At 38.9% G+C, this 13028-nt stretch overlaps 1 long non-coding RNA gene across 1 annotated transcript; it reads left to right on the top strand.

Annotated features, from left to right (window-relative positions):
* Positions 1 to 8909: 8909 nt before the first annotated feature.
* On the top strand, positions 8910 to 11513 carry LOC123591465. Its single transcript, XR_006709345.1, has 3 exons — positions 8910 to 9239; positions 10606 to 10756; positions 11434 to 11513. It is a non-coding gene; the product is annotated as an uncharacterized LOC123591465 (long non-coding RNA).
* The last annotated feature ends 1515 nt before the right edge of the window (positions 11514 to 13028 follow it).

Here is a 13028-nt window from a genome sequence, read left to right as displayed (position 1 = left end):
AAATTTTACCAAACATTTAAAGAAGAGTTAACACTTACTCTTTTGAAACTATTCCAAAAAATAGAAATGGAAGGAAGACTTCCAAACTCATTCTAAGAGTTCAGCATTACCTTGATTCCAAAAGCAGACAAAGACCCCACTAAAAAGGACAACTACAGATCAATTTACCTAACGAACATTAATGCAAAAATTCTCAACAAGATACTAGCCAACTGGATCCAAAAATACTTTGAAAAAATTATTCACCACAATCAAGTGGGATTTATTCCTGAGATGCAGGGCTGGTTCAGTGTCTGCAAATCAATCAATGTGATACATCACATTAATAAAAGAAAGGATAAGAACCACATGACCCTCTCAATACATGCAGAAAAAGTATCTGACAAAATACAGCATTCTTTCTTGATAAAAACCCTCAAGAAAGTAGGGATAGAAGGATCATATCTCAAGATCATAAAGGCCATATACAGAAGACCCACCACTAATATCATCCTCAATGGGGAAAAACTGAGAGCTTTCCCCCTAAGGTCAGAAACACAACAAGGATGTCCACTCTCACCACTGTTATTCAACATAGTGTTGGAAATCCTAGTCTCAACAATCAGACAACAAAAAGAAATAAAAGGCGTCCAGACTGGCAAGGAGGAAGTACAACTTTCACCCTCTTCACAGACAACATGATACTCTATGTAGAAAACCCAAAAGACGCCCCCCCAAAACTACTAGAACTGATCCATGAATTCCGCAAAGTCACAGGATATAAAATCAATGTACAGAAATCGGTTGCATTTCTACACACCAATAATGAAGCAGCAGAAAGAGAAATCAAGGAATAGACCCCATTTACAATTGCACCAAAAACTATAAAATACAAAGGAAGTATAAAGACTGAATCCCATCAATAAGTCACCTGGTTGTAACTTTTGAATTGGAGACTTCCCCAAGGAGATCTAAAATATACAAAAGGGAATTTGGCTTTGGAAGAGAAACGCAATGGAAAAAAACATGAATTTGGGAATCAGACAACCTATTTTTAGGTGTGTCAAACCGAGTTGCTTAATCTTTTGGTTCCTGTTCTCTAAAATGCACATAGTAAAATATTTGCTACCTAGAAAACAGAGTTTTCATGAGGATCAGCTTTGCATGGGAAACTGTATTGTATTTTTCTGAAACGTTGACAAATTTTTTTAGGTTTGGGGTTACATGCCACACTTTTGACCTCAAACTTTCTTCCTTTTTGGAAAACAGAAAGATGTAAAAAATAAAATAAAACCAAAAAAAGGCAAAAAAAAAAAAAGAGAAAGAAAAGGAAAGAAAAGAAAAGAAAAGAAAAGAAAAGAAAAGAAAAAACACAGATGCAAGAATCTTCTCACTTTCTCACTGTTATGCAAGCCCTACCATCATCTGGACCATCTTTTCCCTCTGATGTTACTTACCACTTCTCAATGTAAACCTACACTCCAGCTGGGCCAGTCACCTCTCTGTTGATTAAAAAAGACATAGCCATAATTATTCCAAAAGGAAGGGCCTCTGGTATTTGCCTAGGTCTGGATTAGAAGAGCAATTGTTCCAACAAGGGAAGGGAAGCAAAAATAATATAAAAACAGGGAGAGGGACAAAACATAAGAGACTCTTAAATATGGAGAACAAACAGAGGGTTACTGGAGGGATTGTGGGAGGGGGGATGGGCTAAATGGGTAAGGGGCATTAAGGAATCTACTCCTGAAATCATTGTGGCAGTATATGCTAACTAATTTGGATGAAAATTTTAAAAATTAATAATAATAAATGAAATAAAATAAAACAAAATATGAAGAAGAAGAGGGAGAAGAAGATGGAGGAGAAGAAGAAGAAGAAGAAGAAGAAGAAGAAGAAGAAAAGGACAAGAAGGAGAAGAAGGGCAATTGTTCTAGAGAAGGTGAGAATTGTGATCCATGAACAGGTGGCCAAGCATCTGCTCCCTGTAGGGAAAGTAGAAATGAGGTAGCAAAGTAAAACTGAAACACTAAATGAAGGCCCCACTGCAGCAGAACATTAACCCTATCTTGTCCCTCCAAGAGGCGTATTACTGCCTGAATTTGGGAACGCTAAGGTGGCAATGGAAACAGCTTCTGGGAAAGGAAAAAAAAAAAAAACAAAAAACATTCGTCCGTTATAGTACTAACCTAGGGTCAAGGTATGAAGAAGTTTAGGGTGATGGAAATAGCAAGAATGAAAAAAATGCTGGTTGCTTTTTCATGAAGGCCTCGCAGGTCTGTACCTTCTTTGCCATCAGTGTAAATTATCTGGTAGAATAAGGCCAGCTGATACAAACTCCCTTGTATAGATAGCTTCTGACAATGATCCAGAATTCATATGCCCCTGTCTCCCATCTCCAATCTTAAAAACAGAAGATCAGATCCTGGATTACCCCGAGGTCAATGCTATCAAGTAAGGAATGCACAACACCTGTACTAAAGAGGTAACATCTACTTCCACTGTCCTTTTTTTTTTTTATCTTTATTAATTTTTGAGAGAGAAACAGAGTGCAAGTGGGGGAGGAACAGAGACAGAGGGAGACACAGAATCCGAAGCAGGCTCCAGACTCTGAGCTGTCAGCACAGAGCCCGACGCAGGGCTCCAACCCACGAACCAGGAGATCATGACCTGAGCTGAAGTCGGACGCTTAACCGACTGAGCCACCCAGGCGCCCCCATTGTCCTTTTGTAATGAGAAAATAAACACATTAAAAATAAACATTAAGCTAGTTTTGTCTGTTTAAAAATATGTCAACCAAGCAGTCTAGTGGCAGGTAGTGAATTAGTAGATAGCCCTCCAAACATCAAATGCTTTAAAGAATGCTGAGTTAAAGAAAAGTTAAATAACTGGTAATCAAAAAACAAATTTGAGGCTAAAAGAAAAAATAAATTATTTCACAACCCTAATTATAAAATAATGTGAAACGCAGTGCAGTAGATCTTAAGTTTACAAAATTGCATGTGAGATATTTATTTATATACATGTTGATTCTTTTTTTTCCCTAGGAATGGAGGTTTTTATTTTTATTTTTTTTATTTTTTAAATATAGTTTATTGCCAAGTTAGCTAACATACAGAGTATACAGTCTGTTCTTGGCTTCAGGAGTAGATTCCCATGATTCATCACTTACATATAATACCCAGTGCTCATCCCAACAAGTGCCCTCCTCGATGCCCATCATCACTCATGGTAGGGAAAACGGGTATGTGTTGATTCTTAAAGGTACAAGTTAACGTGACATAGAAAAATTTCATATGTACAAGTAGTTAATTCTGCATTAATAAGCAAATTAATAAATACTTTGTGTTATAGAAACAAAGTTATGAATAGTCTATGAAAATGAAGGTACCATATTTGTTGCAAAGAAAATTGCTCGAATTTTGTTCGACTTTCATTATTTGCTATTGCTCTGAAACAATCCACAGAACCCACGAATACAAACATAATAATGAAACATTTGTTCTTCCTATCCATTGGTTCAATCTATTTATAGATAGGAGCTCAGTTTCTGCAAAAAAATGGAACTAAATTGAATTGTTGACTGGCGGTTAGCTTTGGCCTGGGACCCAGGTTTCACACAAAAGAAGGAAGCCATGTTGCCTAATAAATCAGGGAGAACAAAGGGGAAGTGGACCAAAGAATAAGACTGGGCAACATATTAGGGAAAAAGTATAAAGAATTTCCTTTTAAAAGTGAAGCAAAGTTTTTGGAAAAAAAAAATGTTAATTATAAAATAATGTGAATAATATGATACTCCTATATAAAAATGTTTATGCTTACTCCATACACTATTTATATGTACACTTGACCCTTGAACAAATGGCAGGGTCAGGGGCACGGACCTACCTACCACACAGTCAAAAATCCAGTTAACTTTTGACCCCCGGCAAACCCGACTACTAATAGTCAACTGCTGATCAGAAGCCTACTGATAACGTAAATAGTTGATTAATATACATTTTATATATGTACTATATACTTTATTCTCAAAATTAAGGAAGCTAGAGAAAAGAAAATGTTATTTAGAAGATCATGAAAGATCATGAAAGATCATGACTGTACTACATTTATCAAAAAAATTCTGCATATAAGCATACCCACGCAGTTGCAACATGCGTTGTTCAAAAGTCGTCTATGCTTTTTTCCATATCCAAAGCTTCTGCCGACTCCTACATATGGACAATTTTAAGCCTTTAGCTTTAATTATATCTCTTCCCTAAAATCTGGAATCTTGTATACCAATGCCTAATAGACAACTTTACTTAGATGTTCAGAGGAACTTTAATATCTTCGTGCCCCCACATGAACTATTAATCACTAACTATGTTTGTTCTGTATTTCTTTTCCATTCTCTTCTCTTCTCTCTCTTCTCTTCCTTTCTTTCCCTCCCCTCCCCTTCTTTTCTTCTTTTCTTTTCTTCTTTTCTTTTCTTTTCTTTTCTTCCTTTTTTTGCGAGAGAGACGGAGACAGAATCCCAAGCAGGCTCCTCACTGTGAGCACAGAGCCCAATGTGGGCTGAGCTGAAATAGAAGGCTTAACTAACTGAGCCAGGGGCCCCTTTTGTTCTGTATTTCCTTCTTTCTTTTTCTTTTTTCTTTAAATTTTTTTCACATTTATTTTAAGATGTTTATTTATATTTGAGAGATTATTTATTTATGAGCGGGGGAGGAGCAGAGAGAGAAGGAGACACAGAACCTGAAGCAGGCTCCAGGCTCTGAGCTGTCAGCCCAGAGCCCGACGCGGGGCCCGAACTCGCAAACCGCGAGATCATGACCTGAGCCAAGTCAACCGCTTAACCCGCTGAGCCACCCAGGCGTGCCTGTGTTTCTGATCATAGCTCTAGCAAACAAAATCCGCTAGCACCAATGGAAAACGTTTTTGGCCCCATGAACACACTGCAATTTAAATATTGCTCATGTTATTATGCCACTCCTACCCGAGACTGACTTCCCCACTTCCAATGCTTCTGTGCATAAATAGCTCCCTACTCAAGGTTTGACTAGGGCACATCTAAATGGACATAGCCCATATGTCCCTCAGCATCCTAAGTTCCAGGGGAGGTTGGGAAAGTGAACAGCTTTTTTAGCTTCTATGGTGGGGAAGGGCTTGCCTACCATCTGGATTCATGTGGCAAAGACTGCCTCAGCAAAGGAGAGTGACTCAGTTGCTGCACATCTGAAATGATGACAAATAAAGATCCACTACACCATATTCTTCCCAGTCACCCAAATCAAATGCCTGCAAGTTATCCTACAATTATCTGTCTCCGTGCATAAATATTTGATGGGATGTATCTTTTTTTGTTAAACTTTTTTAAGTTTATTTATTTATTTTGAGAAAGAGAGGGAGAAAAAGAGAGAATCCCCCAGCAGGCTGCACGCTGTCAGCACGGAGCCTGACACCGGGCTCGCTCTCACTAACTGTGAGATCATGGCCTGAGCCAAGATCAAGAGTGAGACACTCAACTGGCTGGGCCACCTGGGTGCCCCTCGATGGCATGGATCTTGATGGCGACAAAGAAAAGTGGAGCAGAGGGCCTTAGTATGACATTAAAGAGGGTCGACAGAAAGACAAATTTTATTTATTTATTTTTAATTTTTTTTAACGTTTATTTATTTATTTTTTTTTCAATGTTTATTTATTTTTGGGACAGAGAGAGACAGAGCATGAACGGGGGAGGGGCAGAGAGAGAGGGAGACACAGAATCGGAAACAGGCTCCAGGCTCTGAGCCATCAGCCCAGAGCCTGACGTGGGGCTCGAACTCACGGACCGCGAGATCGTGACCTGGCTGAAGTCGGACGCTTAACCGACTGCGCCACCCAGGCGCCCCAACGTTTATTTATTTTTGAGACAGAGAGAGAGACAGAGCATGAACAGGGGAGGGTCAGAGACAGAGGGAGACACAGAATCTGAAACGGGCTCCAGGCTCTGAGCTGTCAGCACAGAGCCCGATGCGGGGCTCGAAATCACGAACCGCGAGATCATGACCTGAGCCGAAGTCGGACGCTTAACCGACCAAGCCACCCAGGCGCCCCAGAAAGACAAATTTTAAAATAAAGGCATATTAAGTAAATACATTTTAAAATTAAGGGATACGTGACACGATAGGTCTATGTCTTAAGGCTACCAACAACCGACAAAGATCTCTTACAGGAAGGTCTCTAGGGGTCTGGTGAAAGAAATGGCACAGAAACGTGTAAAAACAGACACGTAAACACACTCACGCTTCCAGATGTCTGTAATTGTTCATATATTTCTTGAAAGTCAAGACCTTATTTTATAATGTATATTTCACTATACTTCCTTTGGCCCTTTAAAAAAAAAAAAAAAAAAGGACAGGGGCACCTCGGTGGCTCAGTTGGTTGAGTGTCCAACTCTTGATTTCAGATCAGGTCACGATCTCACGGTTCGTGGCATGAAGCCCCGTGTCAGGCTCTGTGCTGTCAGTGCACAGCCTGCTTGGGCTTCTCTCTCTCTCCCTGTCTCTCTGCCCTTCCCCCACTTACACTCTCTTTGTCTCTCTCTTTCTCAAAATAAAAATAAATAAGCATTCTTAAAAGTTATAAGAAAAATCTTTTTAAACTGACAGTACGCAGCACAGTTTAAGTTGCATGGCCTCAAAAAATTTCTGGTCTTGACTAGAGTTTCTATATTCAGTATTAATGAATTGAATTCCCATGTAGAATTCAGAAGTTAAACTCGTAAGTTAGAAATATTAAAATCAATGGCATTTTTTTTCCCCGAGCAAAAAGAAATCTCAAATAGTAGTGATTGCTTGGGCACAGTGAGCAAAAGCATGTTTTTATTTCTGAAAATATGAAAAGTGATGTAATGGAGGTGGAAAAACCACCTGCTCTAATATTTTATAATAGACTTCTCATCTTCAACAGCTTTTATGCATGTTATGCATTTTATGCATAAATGCAATAGCCTTTATGGTTAGCTGTAAGAGGAAGAGGACAATGAACAAGAATTTGAGAAACCCTGGTCTTTCCTTCCCTTGGACATGTACTAAAATTCTCTACCCTGAAAGACTTTACACACTGGTTCTCTCAAACAATATTTATATAGTAAAAGAAGGGAGGTCACTCATATAAAAATATCATTACTAATACATGCATATACGAAGAGTTCCAAATAAGTTCTATCGACACTATGAGAGGGTACAACTATTTTGAAGGCAGATTAGGGGCACCAGGGTGGCTCAGTCTTGAGCATCTGACTCTTGATTTCTGCTCAGGTCATGGTCTTGCGGTTCGTGGGATCGAGCACCGGATCAGGGTGTGGAGCCTGCTTGGGATTCTCTGTCTCCCTCTCTCTCTCTTTCTCTCTAAATAAATAAATAAAACATTGGAAGAAAAAAATGTGCATGTTTGGAAAATGGTGCAAAGTCTACTATGGAAAAGAAGGAAAAGGGGGCCCCTGGGTGGCGCAGTCGGTTAAGCGTCCGACTTCAGCCAGGTCACGGTCTCACGGTCCGTGGGTTCGAGCCCCGCGTCGGGCTCTGGGCTGATGGCTCAGAGCCTGGAGCCTGTTTCCGATTCTGTGTCTCCCTCTCTCTCTGCCCGTCCCCCGTTCATGCTCTGTCTCTCTCTGTCCCAAAAATAAATAAACGTTGGAAAAAAAAAAAAAAGAAAAGAAGGAAAAGAAATGACCTGGATGATGTAATTTCACTTTTGAATTGCTTGGAGTCATTCCAAGGAGCCTACTTTTTATTCTGCAGATGACAGAGAAGAATTGAAAACAATTAAGCAACGTGACTTCTGGAGAGATTTATGATGTAGGAGAAAAAATGAGAGTAATGTGAAAGTTGGACTGAAAGAGAAGGAAAAGATTGGGCTGGAGGAAAAGTAATTAGTTAGAGGCTGTCATAGATGTGTGGTTGAGAGACGGTAAGACACTAAAATATTTAGTAGAATTGGAGTGGGAAAGAAATCTACACATTAGAGAGATATCTATGTATAATTGTGACCCATCTTATTTGTGGGAGAATATTTAAGTTGAATATTAGTCCTCAGTCTCTGGTTTGAACGTCATATGAGAGTTGAGAACAGGCTTTCAAATCCCAAGCAAATTTATCTACAAAGTTGGACATAGAGGCTGGAGAGAAAATGAATTGGCAAACAGAGAGTCAGAAGCCTTTACCAATCAGCTGAGTACCTTGAATAATTTATGCATTTACGCCTGGATTCATTTCCCTTATCTATAAAATTCAGTGGTTGAAATAGGGTCTTTTGTCTCTAAAATCATGACTCTACTTGTATGGATTAATTTTGCATTGCTATACAACTTTGTCCTTGCAGAGTTAGATTACTGGATCTGCAATATTTATTTCTGAAAACATAACAGAGCCAGCAGGAAATGGACATATAGAGGAGTGAAGGAAAAAGGAACGTGATAATAAACAGAAAAAATATGAAAAGTTTACATGGAACTAATTTTGAAAAAAAAAGAGTAATCTTACTACTTAGTATAAAGATGCTATCTCCCATAAGGGAAAATCAGAGGCAGAAAGCAGCACTCTTAGGTAAAGTTCTTCACTGAAAACCAAAACAAAATAAGGCCACCTGGATGGCTCCGTCAGTTAAGCATCAGCGTTTGGCTCAGGTTCACACGGTTGGTGAGTTCGAGCCCCGCATCAGGCTCTGTGCTGACAGCTCGGAGCCTGGAGCCTGCTTCGGATTCTGTGTCTCCCTCTCTCTCTCTGCCCCTCCCCGACTTGGGGTCTGTCTCTCTCTTTCTCCCTCAAAAATAACTAAACGTTAAAAACAAAGCAAAAAAGACCTATGAGACTGATTCCAAAAAAAAAAAAAAAAAAAAAAAATATCAATGGCAAAATGTGACCAGGAGGGTTCAAGAAGTGCTCTAGCAAGTTAGGTTGTGGCCCTAGTTCACTCCTTGTACCCATACAACTTTGCAATTCCTCTTAAGGGTAGTGAAGTGCACTTCCCCATTCCTTGCCTTTGAGGTCAACCAGGAGATAACCTTCAGCCAATGAGATGTTAATAGTGACTTGAAATATGCGGAATTGATGACCTTACCCTCTTGTACCGCTGGCATCTCTGTGCGAAGAGCTTCTGGAGTAGCGGCTGACTTTTCCGCCTGGACCCCGGGGTAGCCAAGAGACCAGCACACCAGACTCACGGCTTGAGGCAGGGTCACAGCCGCAATCAGCCTTGACCGGACAACCCAGACAACTCGGCCAACGCAGCACAGACTAGTGAGTGAGCCAGGGTTTGGGGCGTGCTTTGTAAAATAGCCTGAATACGGCAAGAGCTAACTGGTACGCAGGGAAAATTTATGCTTTTTAAGTAGCACGTAGAGTATTGGGATAATCTTCACTTCGGATAAAGGCTTGAAAAAATAACCTAGCCATAGATTTCCCTATTCCCTCACTCTCTCTCTCTGTCTCTCTCTTTCTAACACATAGCCATGGCTCCTGAAATAAACGTTTTATTTGGGGATATGAATTAATAATCATATATTAAAAACATCAATATGCAAAATTAGAGAGAACTCTATAGCTTATAATCCAGCTTTAAAAACTGTCAACCCATTACTTTCCGTTTGTCTCCCAAGGAGGGGACTTCGAAATGCTGTTGTTGGGGCACCTGGGTGGCTCAGTCAGTTGAGTGTCTGACTTCGGCTCAGGTCATGATCTCACAGCTCGTGGGTTGGGTTCGAGCCCCGCGTCGGGCTCTGTGCTGACCGCTCGGAGCCTGGAGCCTGCTTCGGATTCTGGGTCTCCCTCTCTCTCTGCCCCTAACCCACTTGCATTCTGTCTCTGTCTCTCTCAAAAATAAATAAACTTTAAAAAAAAAAAAAAGAAATGCTGTTGTTGAATGGGAGGTCTGCTTTCTACATCTGGAAATAGAAGTTCAGCATATGAGAATGCTCACAGAAAGGACCAGAACAGACAGAAGCAGTACAGTAGAGCAGAGTCGTTCAGTGATCAGAGCCAACGAATATATAAGCTTGGCCACATACTGGCTATATTACTTTAAGAACCCTTTTTACCTCTCTGTTACTTTCAGGAGGTTACTTCCTCTGTAAAGTAATAATAATAACCTCCCGTTTCATTTCATTGTGAGTATAAATTAAGTCCTAAAACTGAAAAGCTCAGAACCAGGGCTACCATAGAGTGAACACACAATACACCTGAGGTATGATTGTTTCTATTATTATTATTAAAGTGATGCGATGTTCTTTTCACTGCAGTGTAAATTGGTATTGCACGCTGGACTTCTTTAGGATTGCTTTGTGGCTTCGATCCATCATGGTCAGAATTAACTAAAAATTTTGGTAGGTCAAGGTGATGGTGTGAAAACTCTATCTGTCGGCCTCATAAACTACTGGACCTCACTTCCTTTCCACTGAACCCCACAGTCAAAAGAATCATTTTGGAGGCCCCCACCACCTCCAGTGGCTCCTCAAACCACAGGGAAGCGGAATGATTTCCGGCTGGCAATGTAGCAAAAGGACGGGAGTCGCATGATTGCTCAGACTTCCGAGGCGGTTGGTCCTAATTTTGATATTGATGTGGAATTCTCATTTTAGTTTGCCTTAACTTTACTTTCTCATTTTAGCTTGTCTTCATATTGCTGACACTAAATCCAACCGGCGGGTGGAGATCTGGAATCCTGTGCATTCCCTACGACCAATCCGTATCGTTGCTTTGCTGAAAAACAGACATGGACGATGGACTATCGCTGGGGAATTCAGATTTCCAGTCTAAGGGTAAGAAACACATGCGTGACAGGCTCTAGGTGCTATGTGTGCAGCAAACAAATTTACATTTGGTGGGTACCTGCTATCGATGCTGAGTCCTAACTCTCCTCAGAGAGTTGGTATCTCCATGCTCATTTCTTCTAGCCATAGCATTGTATTTTCAGCTATCGATCCAAAGTATCTTATAACCAGATCCACACTGTGTGGATAAAAGATAACGAATTTCTGTACTATTTTTAACAGCATCATTAGATAAAATTGACATACATTAAAATGCTTAGAAACAGCTTGCCAATTTCCACCCCCCTCCAAAAAAAAAAAAAAAAAATGCCGGCTGAGAATTTTGTTTGAGATTGTGATGAAGCTATACATTCATTTGAGTGAAACTGACAACTTCACAAAAGTGAAGTCCTCTGACTCACGAAAACAATACCTTTCTCCATTTATTCATGTCTGTAATTTATTTCAGCAATGTTTTGTCGTCTTCAGTGTACAAGTTTTGCATGTCTCTTGTCAGATTTATCCATAAGGATTCAATATTTTATGCAGTACTGTAAATGGTATATTTTAATTTTCCATTGATCACTGAGAGCAGATAAATATGGTCAGTTTGCATATACGGATCTTGTTCTTCTACCATTCCAAACTCAAGTTAGTAATGAAAAACTGATTGATTTTTTTAATAGGAGACATTATCACTTTCAACCTTACCAACAAACCACAAGGACCCTCAAAAAGGAATAAAGACAGACTTTGTATCTGTAAAGTTATCACCATTGTCATGTTCTTTCTGATGATTTTGATAACTACCCTGGCCACAATTTTAGCAGGTGAGTTGCCCACTTCCCAAATACGCTTATGTTAACTCTACTATAAAATATTTCACCGTATGTGTGCTTTAAGGGTAATTCTTGAACATCTTTGTGCATGGAATGGACATATGTTTCTTCTTCTATAAAATGAGGATAATAGCTGTATTTCATACTGTGAGGATAACAGTAATGCATATGAAACTTTCTTCTAAACCAGTGTGACTTATAGTCCTTACAAGGTAAGGGGCTCATGGTAAAATAGTACATCTCCATACCGCATCCTTCATCAAAAAAGTCTCATTATGAAGAAATATAAAAAGAACTGCACAGTGTATTTGTAGCATAGTTAACAATGAATCACCAGGTCCTTATCTCCCTGTGGACTGATAGCAATTTATGGAATATTATCTAGTTGGGGACTACCTTGCCCTAAACCATATACTTTTACATATATATTAGTATTTTTTTTCTCTAAACTGCTTCTAGTCAATGACTATGTTGATAAGAATGGAAATTGAGTTTAGGGTGCAAAACATTCGATATGTGTCTGGTTGTGCAGCTTCCAATGACGGGGTCAGATTACCAAACTCCAATTATAATTCACAACTATACATATGGGCTACAGAGAATTGGACAAGAAGAAATTGTTAATATCCTAATGACCATATTTTGTACACAAAATATCAATTACTCTTAGATTCTAAAAGGAAGTTTAGAATGGTATATCACCCTCTAATGATAGCAAACTATGTACATATTTTCTGAAAATGACTTGAGACAATTTTATTGAGATGTTTCAAAATATATGCATAAGTATATATGCATTTGGTGGGCATATATTCATGTGTATATGATTTACACATGAATATATGTATTATACATGTATATATGTACATATATGCGTGTTTATATTTCTATACACATGTATATGTATATGTATATACACATGTATATGATTTACACATGAATATGTGTATTATACATGTATATATGTGCATATATACGTGTATATATTTCTATACACATGTATATGTATACACATGTATACACATGTATATGATTTACACATGAATGTATGTATTATACATGTATAGATGTACATATATATACATATGTACATATATATACATATGTATACATATGTACATCTATACATGTATAGAAATATATATATACATGTGAATACCCTGTATGTATATAAATAGATAATTAGATAAGGAGATGGATAAAGAAATCATTATATAAACTCGGCATTAGGCTGTGTGTTGACAACAAAGACAGATACGATTCCTGCCTTCATGGAACTTACTCAACAAAGCAAAGTCATGAGTCAAATAATAAGAATGATGAGTTCCATGAGAAGGACATAGGTAATGAAGTCCAGGTGAGTAAAGAGCTTTGCCAAAAAGACTATGACATCATATTAGGGGAATGGGCTTAAATATTTACAGTAAAAATTTTAGCACCAA

The sequence above is a fragment of the Leopardus geoffroyi genome, chromosome B4, assembly GCF_018350155.1.
Source record: "Leopardus geoffroyi isolate Oge1 chromosome B4, O.geoffroyi_Oge1_pat1.0, whole genome shotgun sequence".
NCBI lineage: Eukaryota > Metazoa > Chordata > Mammalia > Carnivora > Felidae > Leopardus > Leopardus geoffroyi.
This window is presented reverse-complemented; position numbering and strand designations above follow the sequence as displayed.